The sequence below is a fragment of the Ambystoma mexicanum genome, chromosome 3p (genome assembly GCF_040938575.1).
Source record: "Ambystoma mexicanum isolate Mex_15411 chromosome 3p, UKY_AmexF1_1, whole genome shotgun sequence".
Classification (NCBI taxonomy): domain Eukaryota; kingdom Metazoa; phylum Chordata; class Amphibia; order Caudata; family Ambystomatidae; genus Ambystoma; species Ambystoma mexicanum.
This window is the reverse complement of record NC_090925.1, coordinates 72003504-72017602: the sequence shown is the minus strand read 5'-3', so window position 1 is coordinate 72017602 and position 14099 is coordinate 72003504.

Here is a 14099-nt window from a genome sequence, read left to right as displayed (position 1 = left end):
CTTTGATAGACGCTTCCCTCGCCTCATCAACTTCCTTTCCTCCCCTGCTGTCCCCCCCCTGTCTTCGGCTACCTTGCCTCTACCCTCCCTCCCTGCCCCTTCTCGCACTCCCACTTCACCTCCTTCTTCTACACCTCCGCAGGGCATACCTCTGATCTGTACCCCTCCCCGGAAGTCCTTCAAGGATGGCAACCTTCTCCACTTTGCCACTCTTAACTCTCGCTCTGCCATCAAGCATTCCTCCGATATCTGTCGCCTTCTTGAGGAACTGGACCTTGACGTCCTCGGTCTCACTGAGACATGGTTCACAGCCAGCTCTGTCACGAGCTTTGACACACTCCTACCTGAAGGTTACAAGATCCTCTCTGTGCCCAGGCCCAACCGTGCAGGGGGGGTGTTGCCCTTATCTTCCCTGAGTGGATTCCTGCCACTGTCACTCCTACGCAGACCTACTCCTCTTTTGAATGTCTTGTCTGCCGACTCTCTCTCTCTCCTAGTCATTCCCTTACCGTGGCTACTATCTATCGGCCACCTGGTCAAATTTCCTCCTTCCTCTCTGAGTGGGCTGACCTCTCCTCCTCACGCCTGTCCTCTACCACTCAACTCCTCTTTCTTGGTGACTTCAACATCCACCTAGATGCCTCCTGTCCCCCCACTGGACTCTTTCGTGACCTCTGCGACTCTCTCTCACTCTGTATTCTCCCGTCTGGGCCTACTCATTCTGCAGGGCACACTCTTGATGCTCTGATCTCTTCTGACCTTCCCCTCTCTGTCCCTCTTTCCACTCCTCTCTCCTGGAGTGATCACTTTCTCCTATCCTCCCACCTCACCCTCCCTACCCCACAGGCAAAGCCACCCTCATCATTGCCACCCACCTTCTCGGTCATCCGACCCATGAAGCGCGTGTCAGTTGCGGCTTTCGCTGCCACCTTCACGCCCCCCCCTCCCCCTTTGGCTGACTCCCACCCTGACACAGCCCTCTCCTTGCTCCACTCTGCTATATCTGATACTCTTGATATCCTTGCCCCTGTCATGAAAATCCGCCTGAAGCCCAAAGCCAAACGTAACTCCTGGTATGATTCGGATCTCATCACCCTAAAACGCAAGTGCAGGGTGGCAGAGAGGAAATGGCGTGCTTCATGTTCATCCTCTGACAAACTGGCCTGCCGCCTGCTCCAAAGGCAATACCGTCTCTCTGTTCTCACCAAGAAGAGAGCCCTTATCCAAGCCCGCATCTCTGCGGCATCTAACAACTCGGCTGAACTCTTCAAAATATGTAAGGAGCTTGCCAACCCTGCTGCAGTCTCTACCTCTCCTGTCCCCTCCCAGGCCCTCTGCACTGCACTGGCCTCCCACTTCATCTCTAAAACTCAGGACATCCTGTCCTCACTCTCCTCCTATCACCTCCCCCCTCCCTTCCCTGCTCTTCCTCTGGCCCTTCTGCAGCCACCCCTCCTCCCTCCTTCTCTGCCTTTCCCCTTTTTTCTGCTGACGAGGTTTCCAGACAAGTCCGATCTATGAAAGTCTCGTCTAAACAGATTCACCCCTGTTCCTCCAAAACTATCAAGGACCACATCGACTCCCTGGCTCCTGCCCTGGCTGACTTTTGCAACCACTCCTTCGCCTCTGGAGTCTTCCCATCCCCCCTCAAGCACTCCCTTGTGCACCCTCTCCTTAAGAAACCCTCTTCCGACCCCTCCTGTCCGGCTAACTATCGCCGAATCTCCATCACTCCCTTCCTGGGCAAGCTCCTGGAGAAACTGGCCATCTCCCAGCTTAACCTCCATGCTGAAGCTGTTGATAGTCTCCATGACCATCAATCTGGCTTCAGAGCGGCCAGAAGCACGGAAACTGCTCTCCTGAACATCCGTGAGGACCTGCTCTTGAACCTCGACTCCAACACTCCGTGTGTTCTCATTCTGCTCGATCTCTCTTCTGCCTTTGACACTGTCAGCCATGCCATCATGCTCAACCGTCTCCGTGATAACCTGGGTATCACTGGTCAGGCTCTGGCGTGGCTGACCTCTTTCCTTTCCAATCGACCCTCCCAGTTCCAACTTGGGGCCTTCCTCTCTGACATCTTTTTCTCCACCTGTGGCGTTCCCCAGGGATCTAATATCTCTCCCTGGCTGTTCAACCAGTATCTGGCACTCCTTGCCCACCTCATCGCCGCCCTCTGCCCCAACTTTCAGTGCTATGCGGACGATACCCAGCTCATTTACAGGCTACCCTCAGCCTCCTCCTCTCCCTCCCTCCCTCATCTCTGACTGTCTGTCTGCTATCCAGGAATGGTGTGCTGCCAATGACCTCTGCCTTAATGCTTTTAAGACTTAGATCCTACTCATCGGCATACCCACTCCCTCCTTCCCTTCAGCTCTCTGGCCGGCCTCTCTTGGCCCTCTTCCTGCTCCTACCTGCAAGGCAAAAAACCTCGGGGTCATCTTCGACTCCACACTCTCCTTCTCTCCTCATATATCTGACGTCTCTAAGAAGTCACATTACCAGCTGCACCTCCTCAGAGGTACTCTTCCCTTCCTCTCCTTCCCCCAGAAGCTCACAGTCTCCTGAGCCCTGGTTCTCTCGAAGCTGGACTACTGTAACAGCCTCTATCTTAATCTGCCTGCCTCCACTCTCTGCCCTCTGCAACTCATCCAGAACAGAACTGCGAGACTTGTCCTTGGCCTCAAGCCCAGGGACCGTATCTCTCCAGGACTGAAATCTCTACACTGGCTCCCAGTGGCTGCGAGGATTAAGTTCAAAACCCTCTGCATTGTCCACAAGGCCTTCTGGGGCCTGGGGCCTAAATACCTTCAACTCTCTCTTCCTAAATATCTTCCTTCCCGAGCCCTATGCTCATCCGTCTCCAACTCCCTCAGGGTCAGCCGCTTCTCGAAGCAACGAGCTGGGGGTAGATCTCTCTCCGCGGCAGGGGCCTCCCTCTGGAACAGCCTTCCTGCCTCCCTGAAACTTGAGGAGAACCATCTCCAGTTCCGGAAGCACCTCAAAACCTTCCTCTTCACTTCTGCTTTCTCTCTCCCTCTCCCCTGCTAAATTCTTCACCAATACTGCACTGATTCTGCAACTGGGCCACTCTCACCGACCTCGGTCCTGGGCCCAGTCACTCTTCACTTGCACTGCCTCCCTGGCAACCCCTGCACTGCGGGACTGTCTCTGTATCACTACAGACCCCCCCCAGCACTTGTCTGCACTTACCTTGCACTTGCCACCAGCTGGCCCTATTTATTTATTATTTTATTTCTATTCTACTTATTTGTACTGCACTCCCCCCCACTCCCCCTTCCCCTTGCACTTTTTCCCTTCCCCCTACCCCTGCACTTGCGCGGTCTGAATGACACCTGGCCTAGTAGGATCGTTGTCTGTCTTCCCCCTGTTCCCCCCTCCCTGCCTCGTCGCGCCTTGAAACACTTGTGTATAGGCGCGTTACAAATGCCTTATCATATCATATCATATCATATGAGGGCTAAATGGGAATGGGGAATGGTATTTGGCATGAGGACATACCGGGTCCTCCAGGGTCGGAATGACCTGGTAAGTCCCCATACCGCCTACCCGGACCAGGAAGGCGGTAAGGGGGTAACCATGGCGCTAATAGCGCCATGGTTACCTCTTACCATGTAATGAGGCCCTATGTCTGCGTCAGTGCTGAAAGTCAATCACCTGTTTGACCACAAGGTTATGGAAGATAACTGCATCATAATATCAGCGTGGGCATTGAGGATTGTAGATTTATAAGTGAAGATAAAAAGGGAAATAGTTGAGCAGTTCCAGGAGATGTAGAGGACAAAGAAGTCAGGAAAATATCTAGATTTCAGTCATTATGTAGGTGGGCTGCGAAATGACAAGCACGATTGTAAGCCGAGGGAAGAGGCATCGAGACAATAGCAAATCATAGCAAGCACAGAGAAGGTAAGGGTAAAGGAGGACATGAAGAAAGAAGATAGGGGTATGTGGTTAGAGTGAAATCAGAAAAAAGGGTGACTGTAGCAAGAGAAAGAAGAGGACAGGGGAACATCAATGAGAGAGGATGCAAGGGTTAAGTTAACAAGAGTTGACATCATTGGGTAGTAGAAGATAAAGAGGCGGGGGAATGAGAAGCAAGGGATGTAAAACCATACATCTAAGGTGTCTAAGGAAGATAGGAGGAAGGAGAAGATGAGGTTCTTTTTGAGGTCAGTAGCATTCAGGGTACCCTATGGCTACCTATAACCCCATTGAAGCAGTAAAGGGACCATAGACAAGGGCGAGCAAAGCTACTAACAGGCAGATGGAGGGATAGGAACTGGCATGTGTAGCAGGAAAAAGGATGGATTGATGTGATGAATTAAACTACAAGAGTATAAAGATAAGCTGTTTCTGGCCACTCAGACCTCACACTTCTACAAACCAAGAGCCAACAGAATCATAAAGGAAAAAGAGGCACAGTTAAGAAATATACCTTCTTTGCCTTTTGTGGTAACGTGGGCCGAGGGAAGGGTATACTCTCAAACGGGGTGTGAATGTGGTCCAGTAGTAACCCAAAACGTCAACTATGACATTCCAAAATAAAGGAATGTCCAAGGAAGGTTCTAAACAACTAAACATTCTGTAAAGACCTAACCCTGCAGAAATGAGACAGGGGGAGATAATTCAATTAAAAGACCACAATATTCAAAGTGGCTATATCCTGAGATTGCAAAAGGGATCACAACAACCTATCCAGTCTCTAGAGCCCAAATATGGACCGGGGGGCTGATAGCAGTCAATAATACCTTTGGAAATGTCTTGGTGGTTTGACGGCATCAAACTAGGCTTCTCTGTGTAGTTCATGGGCTCTCATTGGTTTGAGGATGCATCAGTTGCGATGCTCCAGCAGCAAGATGGTGTTGAGTAAGGGTCGAACAGAAGGTAGCTTCATTCTCGAGTCATCTACTCTAGATGTACGGATCGAGTGGTCAGCCAGTTTGGTCAGCAGTCGAGCGGGTACCAGGATGCGCAGGCGAGCTGATACGAGTCAGAGACTTTGACATCACTGTTAAGGATAAACCAGGGTCTGATCGATTGACTTATAGGAGTGGTGATGAGGAAGCAGATGCTTCGAACAGTGACCCAAGCAATGCAAGGAAGCAGTACTTCCTTGGTTTGAGTCGAGGCAACAACACACTTCAGCTGGCGTGTTGCCATGGTGAATGGAGTTGAAAGGCAAATTGCAGTTCAAAGAAAGATGAGCGGTGAAGGCAGCTTTCAATGGTTCTGGAGGTTCGCTCAGTGTCAAACACACTCAAATCACTTCTCACAGTTGTGAGTCATATTCAAGGGTCTCAAGGGCCAAGTGTAGCCCTTTTCTAGGCTTCCAAACACAGAAAGGCTGGTGCACACCTTCAGGGGTTCTGCAAACATGGTGAGTTCCTATGCAACAAGGAAACTGGCAGAGATGCAAGTTTGGGACCAGCAGCAGAGTTCACCCTAATGTCCCCTGGGGATGTTTAGAGGACAGAGGACAGAGCGTTCATCGACCTTGGAATAACTGCCTTCAACTCACAACTGGAGGACTTCAGAAAGGCCTGCTTTCTCAGCAGGGTCAAGCAAAATATTCTTAATGGGTTAGATTTCAGAGATGATCCAAATAATTGGTGTGAGACCCCTTCTTTTAAAGGTTAAAATCCGCAGGTGATTGGACTAAAGCTAGACTGCTTGCGGTGTCCAATCCCTGCTCTTGCAATGAGTGGCATTTGCTCTAGAGCAACAGTGAACAGGACAGCAAGAAGATTGAGAGGGACAGAGAAACAAGATAGTGGAATTCTTCCTCCCCTGTACAGAGTTCTCCATGGTTACACTAACCCTGCACCCTTCCCTTCTCAATAGAATCAAAGGACTTTTGTTTTGTTGTGTTGGGGAAATCTCCCAGGTATGCCAGAGGAATACTGCAAGTTTGTGGACTCGTTGGGCCCAATACTCTCCCCCAGAATACATGGAGGACTCAGCCAACAGCAAGTTCAAACTGCGGTTTATTACAGTTAAAGCCAACAGGGATCCACACAGGAACAGAGAATTATTCATGCATATCTCAAATGGTGTCAGCATTTCGTCACAACCTGAGCCCTTCAGCGCCATCGGGCCAGGTGATTGGGTAGTGAGTATTCTATAACCAATACAAGACACTATAGATTTATTTTATTTTTTATTTATTTTGTATATTTGTTACACGCCCAGACCCTCAGGTGTCACGGCGAGGTTATAAGATAGCTTAGGAATTAGTCACAATCAAACATTACAGAGGGTGCAATACCAGATATAGGTTACAACATATTCACAAAAATATACAGTGGCCTAAGTATTCACAAAAGTGTCCGATGGAGGGGTCCTATCTTAGGGTGCTAATATTGGTTAAATAACCAGGTTTTAAGCTGTTTCTTAAAGAGCTTGAAGGAGGATGCTGTTTTGATGGTGATGGGTAGGGTGTTCCAGTGTTTGGGGGCTAAAGTCGTGAAGCTGCTGCCCCCTGCTCTAGTGGTTTTGAATCGAGGGGGGTCCAGGAGGAGTTTGTCGTTGGATCTCAGTAATCTTATGTTAGTTTTAGGATGCAGAGTGTTATTGAGGTAGGTAGGTCCTTTTTTAGTAATGCATTTGTGGGTGATGCATAGTGTTTTGAAAATGATGCGGGCTTTGATGGGGAGCCAGTGGGCATCTTTCCTGGTCTTGGAAATATGGTCTGATTTTTTTATGCCTAGTGCTGCCCTCAGGACTTTGTTTTGCAGAAGTTGCATTTTGGCTAGGTTGGTGTTGGAGGTGCCCAGCAGCAAGACATTGCAGTAGTCCAATTTCGATAGGACCAGTGCTCTGGCCAGGGTGAGGCAGTTTGCTGGGGTCAAGAATTGTCGGCTGAGTGCGATTAATTTGGAAGTGTAGGCCGTGGAGGAGGAAAGTGCATTGATCTGTTTGGTCATGGTCAGGCTAGCATCGAAGTACACTCCCAGTGCTTTTACTTGTTTTGACACTGGGATATTGGTGCCGTCGATGTTGATAGTTGAATATTCTGGCTGAAGGGTTGCTAACTTGGCTGGAGCTCCTACGATGAGGACTTCCGTCTTCTCATCGTTAAGACATAGGCTGTTCAAAGCCATCCAGTTTTGTATGATGACGTAAATTTTATTGATAGCTAAAGTGTCCTGGTCATAGTTGCCTGTAAGAGGTATGAGGATCTGGGTGTCATCCGCAAAATTAGTGTAAATGACACCCATATCGTCAAGTGCTGAGAACAGGAGCTTGGTATATGCGTTATACAGCGTGGGAGAAAGGCAAGAGCCTTGGGGCACTCCTATGGGGACTGGGATGGGGTTGGCTGCTTCTTTGCCTATGGACACTCTGGAGGTGCGGTCAGTTAAGAAAGATTTCACCCAAGCAGTGGCAGCCCCAGAGAAGTTGAATTCACGGGCAAGTGAGTTGCAGAGTTTGTCGTGGTCCACCAGGTCGAACGCTGCTGAGAGGTCCAACAACAGGAGAATGCAAAGTTTCCCTGAGTCTCTAATGGCATCCATCTGGATTTTGAGGTCCAAGAGTGCTGTTTCAGTGCTGTGGTTGGGCCTGAAGCCTGATTGTCTGGTGCCGAGGAGCTGGTTAGATTCTAAATGGGTTTGAATTTGGTTGTAGGCTAGTTTGTCGATGATTTTGAGTAAGAATGGGACCGTGGTTATGGGGCGATAGTTAGTTGGAATGGTGGGGTCTAGATTTGATTTTTTTAGAAGTGGTGTAACCCAAGCTTCTTTGATGCAAGTCGGAACTGTATTGGAGTTGAATGAGGCATTGACAAATTTGGTGATGAGGGGGGTCAGGGTGGGTGCACAGGCTTTGACTAGTTTGGCTGGGACAGTATCTCCTTTGCAATTGGATGCTTTTAGTTTGGAGATAGTATCGAGTACGAGATTGTGGGTGACTGGTGTGAATTGGATGGGGGGGTTGGAGTTGTCACAGGAAAGGGCACAGGGGTTGTGGAAGGGGGGGTTTTTGTAGCTAGGAGTAATTTTTTGGAATTGATTTTGTTTTGTAACGTAGTGATTTTGGAGGCAAGAGCATCTTGGATGGTGGTACACCATTCTTTGCTTGTGTTTGTGGATGTGACGGTAGGAAGTGGATTTTCAAGTTCTCTAAGGATAGAGAAGAGCTCTTTGGAGTCGGAAGCTGCATTGCTAATGCGGGCATTATAGGCGTTAGCTTTGTGAGAGATGATAGCTGATTTGTAGAGAGTATTAGCGTCTTTGAATGCTTTGGCTGAGTCCGGGGAGGGGTGTTTATTATGGGCATGCTCAAGAGAGAGTTTTTTCCTTCTAAGGGCGATTAGTTCCTCGTTGAACCAGAAGTTGGATTTTTTGTTGAGGCGCCTTAGTTTGGAGGTTACAGGTGCTATGGTGTTAATCGCTGTGGAGAGGCATTTATGGTAGTACTCAGCGAGAGTAGTTGGGTCATTGCTGAGGATTGAGTTGGTGTCTAGCAATTTGTTCAAGGTGGGGTCGAAGTTCTGAGCTGTGAGCTTTTTGGAGTTTCTACTTTCGATGATATCCATAGGTATGTTCTTGGGTGTGCAAGGGTCGTCACTAGTGATAGTAAATTCTATACAGAAGTGGTCTGTCCAATTCAGTGCGGTAATCGGGCCTAAGGTGATGTTGGTGTTGAGGGTGAGGATCCAATCAAGGGTTCTGCCCTTAGTATGGGTGGGGACATTGACATGTTGGCGGAAGTTCATGTCATTTAGTGCCAGGATGAGGGCGGTTGCTTTGGTGTCTTGGTTGTCATTAAAACCTAGATTCAAGTCACCAATGATGATACATTTCGTTTTGGGTTTGAGGAGGGGCGCCAGTATTAGTGGGATGTCTGTTTCTGGGTGGCTGTTTGTGCTAGGGGCTCTATAGATGACCACTATGTTAATTGTGGTGTTTTCATTCAATGAGAGTTTGGCGAGTAGTAGTTCGTACCCTGAGATTATTTCAGATGTTATTCAACTGGCCCTCGAATGTTAGGTGGCTGGCCTGTCCATTCCCCAAAATCCAACTTACTACATGTTGCAGTGTAGTAGACTTACCATTGGTTCTTGCCCGTTGCAATTCACCCCTAGAGTACTAAACTGTGATTGGTTATAGCTGACGTCCCCAGGCCTGGGACCCAAAATGGTTCTCAGCTTGCTGTGTACCTTTTCAAGGTGATGAGAACAATTAAGTGTCTGTATCCACCGCTTTTGCCATATGAGAGTATTCTCCTTTCCAGCTCAACTCTTGTTGCAGTCCTTGTCTGTATGCCTGAGACAGGCTCTCCTTTCCCATCGTCAATCACTATCCATTGTCTACTTCAGCTGCGTCACATGTTTAGAGACCACAAACTTAAGCTGTGCAGCTCTGAATTATGAGGATTTATTTGTATTTTTCTGCAGCTGGTCCCTTTGTCGTCTGGGGATTGGCATCTCATCCATATCTCTTGACCTTGACTGCGGTTCCTGTCTCACAAGTCTTGCTCTCTGTCCAGCCGGAATCAGCTCAGCTCGTCTCTTGTTCAGAGGCCTTAGCCCTGCTCTAATTTTCCTAAACCTTATAATGCGGCTTCTACCTTGTCCACGTTATACTACATCTTCCATAGGTTAGTCACACTTGGCTCTGGCAGGTCCCATAAGTGCTCCTGCAGCTCCATAGGGTTATTTGTGTTTAAGCATCTGCAAGCTTTGCTCTGGATATCCTGTGCCTTGCGGTTTCTGTGTTGCTGCACTTTGCTAATGGCAACAAAAATAAAAGCAATGATAGTATGTATACATATCTGTCCTCAATAGGACTGTATGCTCGTGTTCTTCATGTATTTGAGAGTTTTTGAGTCCCAAAGTGCAGATGGCATGTGTGCTTCATGTCTAATGCTGCTATGTTGTGGTGTCTCTATCGACATCAGAAACATGGCTTCTTGGTGCTCTAGTCCAGGCTGTCCATATAGGTGTCTCTGACTATGGCCTGCAGCTCTTCATCCACAGAGGGATAGATCTGTACCGCACCTGGTCTGTATGGCTGCCTGAGGGGATACCTTTCACTGCATTTATCAATCATTGGTCCGTCAGGAATTCATCCAAAATAGAATGGATGATTGCAGTGTTTTCTGTGCTTTCGTCTTGTCAGGAATTTAGTGGGGGTGGGGGTGGGGGGTGGCAGGATCTTGACTCCCTCTTTAGTGTCTGTTCCCAGCCCAGCTCCCTGTGGCTTGTTTCAAAGAAACACAGAGATCCAATCTCCACAAGGCAACAGTCCTGCAGTGGGCACAGGGATCATTGTCTTAAACAAATATACATACACCTTTGACAGCTGGACTGAACCCACAAAGCTGAAACATGTATTCCATCAATTTAATGTGGCTCGGATAACTACGAGAGATGCAGGCCAACATACTCTAACTCAGGTATGGCTTATATTTGCAGTTTAACGTGCAACCAGGACAGAATTCTCAGAGTTTGGAGAAGGGGTGCATAGCTTAAATCCAGCCCCTATACTGCAGAGACTTGGCTGTCATTGCAGCTTTGTGACCTGAACCTGCTCTGGCACGAGGTGGAAACTGATTTACACATACAGGACCTCAGGATCTGACGGTTCAGAGACAGGTGAATTGGGTTAAGGAAGACACTCAAGGTACTGCAGAATCGGATAACTGGTCTTGGGTGGCCGGATCTCTAAACCATTCTTCTTCACGTTGGCCTAACTAGCACTATTAAAGTCCTGAACACTCTCTCTTGGAACAGCTGTGGACAGTCCAATTTATTTCAGGATCATGGGAATAATGTTAAAGGGGTTGTCAATAATATTACTCCAAGAGACCTTTAACTGAGTGACCGGTGTTAATTGGTTAAAGCACATATTGACAAACTCCTGTGAAGGGTCTTAGGGGAAGGCCTGCTGGGGGCTTACTTATCGCCAACAAAAATGTGGTTGACATCTCCCCAGATCACTTGGTATTCTCAGACAAGGGCTTTTTGCCCCTGCAGGCTTCGATCTTTCTTTGGGGCATTACCAGAAAACAACGTGTTTTAAATGTGTATTGGCATCAACATGTTTGACCCATTGAAGTCATACTTGCTAACTTGTCTATTTGTATTATGAATTGGCTAGAACCTGTTGATTGTGGCTTCATCTGCTTAAGTGGGGATCTTAATTCCTTAAGTATGGAAATTGATCCAGTGAGTGGCAACCTGGGTGATAGGACCCAGAACACTAAGATCATTGATGGCCACAAATTGTCTCTATTCATGAAGGAACTGAGGATGCACTGGCTCAATGCAGCAGTATTTGGTGACATCCCAAGTCAACCTACATGGTCTAGGGGAGTAAAAGATGCACCCTAGACTATATGTTTGTTAATGAACAATTGTTTAGTTGCTGTAACACATTCTTCATCAACCATGTGAATGAAGTGATCATGAAATGCTAGTTTGATATGCTCAATTTTTCCGACTTTGGGACATTTATTGACAGTCATTTGAAAGATCTTAACAGAGTGTCCATCTCTGCTAGGATTAACATACACACTCTTTCAACCACAGGGTGCTTTTGGAAATGCGTACATTGAGGACTAAAATTAGAGCCATTAAAATTATGTATGGGGGTCATAGGCAGTCATTACTGGAAGAGATCAAAAAAACTAAATAAGCCTATTGCAATTGGACTCTAAATCACCAAGTTCACTTATTGCAGAGGGATTGCCGAAGATATGTTAGGCTTGCTTTGCAAAAGTGATACTTCCTCCTTTTGGATATAGCGCCTATACACATGGGCCTCATTACACGGTAGGCGGTAGGGATTTACCGGTACCGGTAAAATACCGGTACCGGTAAATCCCTGCCGCCTTACTACGAGGTCCCTTAGCGGGTTGGAGTTTTAACGCCTGCTTTTTGCAGGCGTTAAATACCAACCCGCTAAGGGACCTCGGAGCTAATTACGGCACCGCTAAATTGCGGTGCCGTAATTAGCGCCTTCCCCATTCCCATTGAGCCCTATGGGGCAGAAATGGGAATGGGGAAGGGCAATGGCGGAAGGGGGATTTACCGCCCCTCCAACCTTGGGATGGGGCGGTAAATCCCCTTTCCGCCAAGGCGGTGCCGGTATTTTACCGGCATGAGCCATGGCGCTAATAGCGCCATGGCTCACCGCCTACCGTGTAATGAGGCCCATTGTGTTTCAAAGCGCTTCGAGGCAAGGGAGGGAACAAGGGAAAATACAGTGGCATTCTTACAGGCCATGAACAGTAAGCATGTGAAATTAACTATCGTACTCGGCCTGACGACATTTCAGATAGTTCAAGAGCTAAGACATAGATAAGGAAGGGAGGGGGAGAGTGGGAAGGAAATGGAAACAGACAAGTGACTACCGTACTAGGCCTGACGACATTTCTGGTAAAGCCAGAGAAAAACAAAAGGTGAGGGAGAGGGGTGCAGAAAGGGAGCGGAGGAACAAAACAAGCAACTATCGAACTAGGCCTGACGACATTTCAGATAGTGCTGGGGGCGGGGGGAAAGGTAAGGGAGACTCTTGCACAATTGTGGAAGATAACAGGCTGACCTAATGTTGAATCCAATTAGAGAAGCCCTTTGGGTGTCACACGTTTCCACTTTTTTTTGGGTCTGACTATGAAGATCACGCTGGATTGGTTACTTTAGAAGCAATACGGAATAGTAAGTAGACTTTGTCCTTGATAAATCTATAAAATTATTTTGAGTAGCAGTCGCTCTAGAGCTCCGGGTACCAACAAGCTGACAAATGGTGTCTTGAAGCATAACCCCATAATGTGGTCCTGGATATTAATGATTCATTTTTGGCAAATTACCTCTCTGCACAAGTACACCCTCAGTTATGTCATGGCGCCTATGTCATCGCAATTTTTAAAAGAAGCAACTGCATTGATCCAAATATCTATAGACCCATTGCCATTTTCAACACCGGTACTAAGGTCTTTAGTGCCTTACTATTGAAACATCTACCAGCGTGGACCCTGGCAACAGGGAGGTTGCAAAAATGGCAAACTAGGTTTCACAAAAGACACTGCACTATACTGAATGGTTTCCTTGTACATTATGCACAAAAATTGGTTGTGAACAGAAAAGCCACCTCCCTTTTTATTTTGAGTTTTGCCTGTGGAGGGCATTAGCTAATTTGGGCCTTTCATGAGGCTTAAAGAGTCCAATTATTGTGTTATACTCTGACTCAAATGTTTGAGTTAGAGTTAATAATGAGGGTGGGCTGACGCAGGAGATTGCAACTTCCTCCGGGGTTAGGCAGGGGTGCATTCTTGCCCTCTGTCTTTTTAATTTGTACGTCTCAGACATCAGAGAGACATCAGATAAGGTAGCACTCACTGTCAGGAATAGCTCTTCTAATATTCCTAGGGCATCTGGTGTTTCGTTAACAGCGGGGCATACACACTCAGTACGGAAATCTCAGAAGTTCCACCCGATTAAACATAAGTCTTTCATACCATGCTCATGGTCTTTACGAAAGCATTGGTTGTTACCATGGGAACGCTGCCATACCAGTTTAGGCTCTTGTTCTGCCTATGTGCTCTCATGTTACCCATGACACGGCAGGTCAGCTGACCACAATATAAGCTCCTCACCTGTGCCAGAGCGACGCTTCTGAATTTGCTATTCACCGCGATTCGGTTCTACGTACCTTGTATTCCTGCCCTCTGAATCTTGCTTATTCTTGTTCTCCCTTGCCCTGTTTCTTGAACTCTAATCTTGTTTCCCATTACCTTTTTGTGCTTCTTCAACGCTGACCTGGAACGCTGACATGGATTGCTTGTCTTACGTTTTGTCTACAGTCACCACCAGCACACCGCCGACCCGGAACGCTTACACGGATTGCTTGTCTTACATTTTGTCCACAGTCACCACCAGCACAACGCAGACCAGGAACGCTTACACAGATTGGTTGCCTTACGTTTGTCTACAGTCGCCTCCAGCATAACGCCGACCCAGAACGCTGACACAGACTGAGTTCTCCACAACTTCTTCTTTCCTGAAGTGTTCAAGGAAAATAACTTTTCACCAAAGAACTTGGCCTGCCTGGACTCTGGGCTTAACGGTTTTCGGT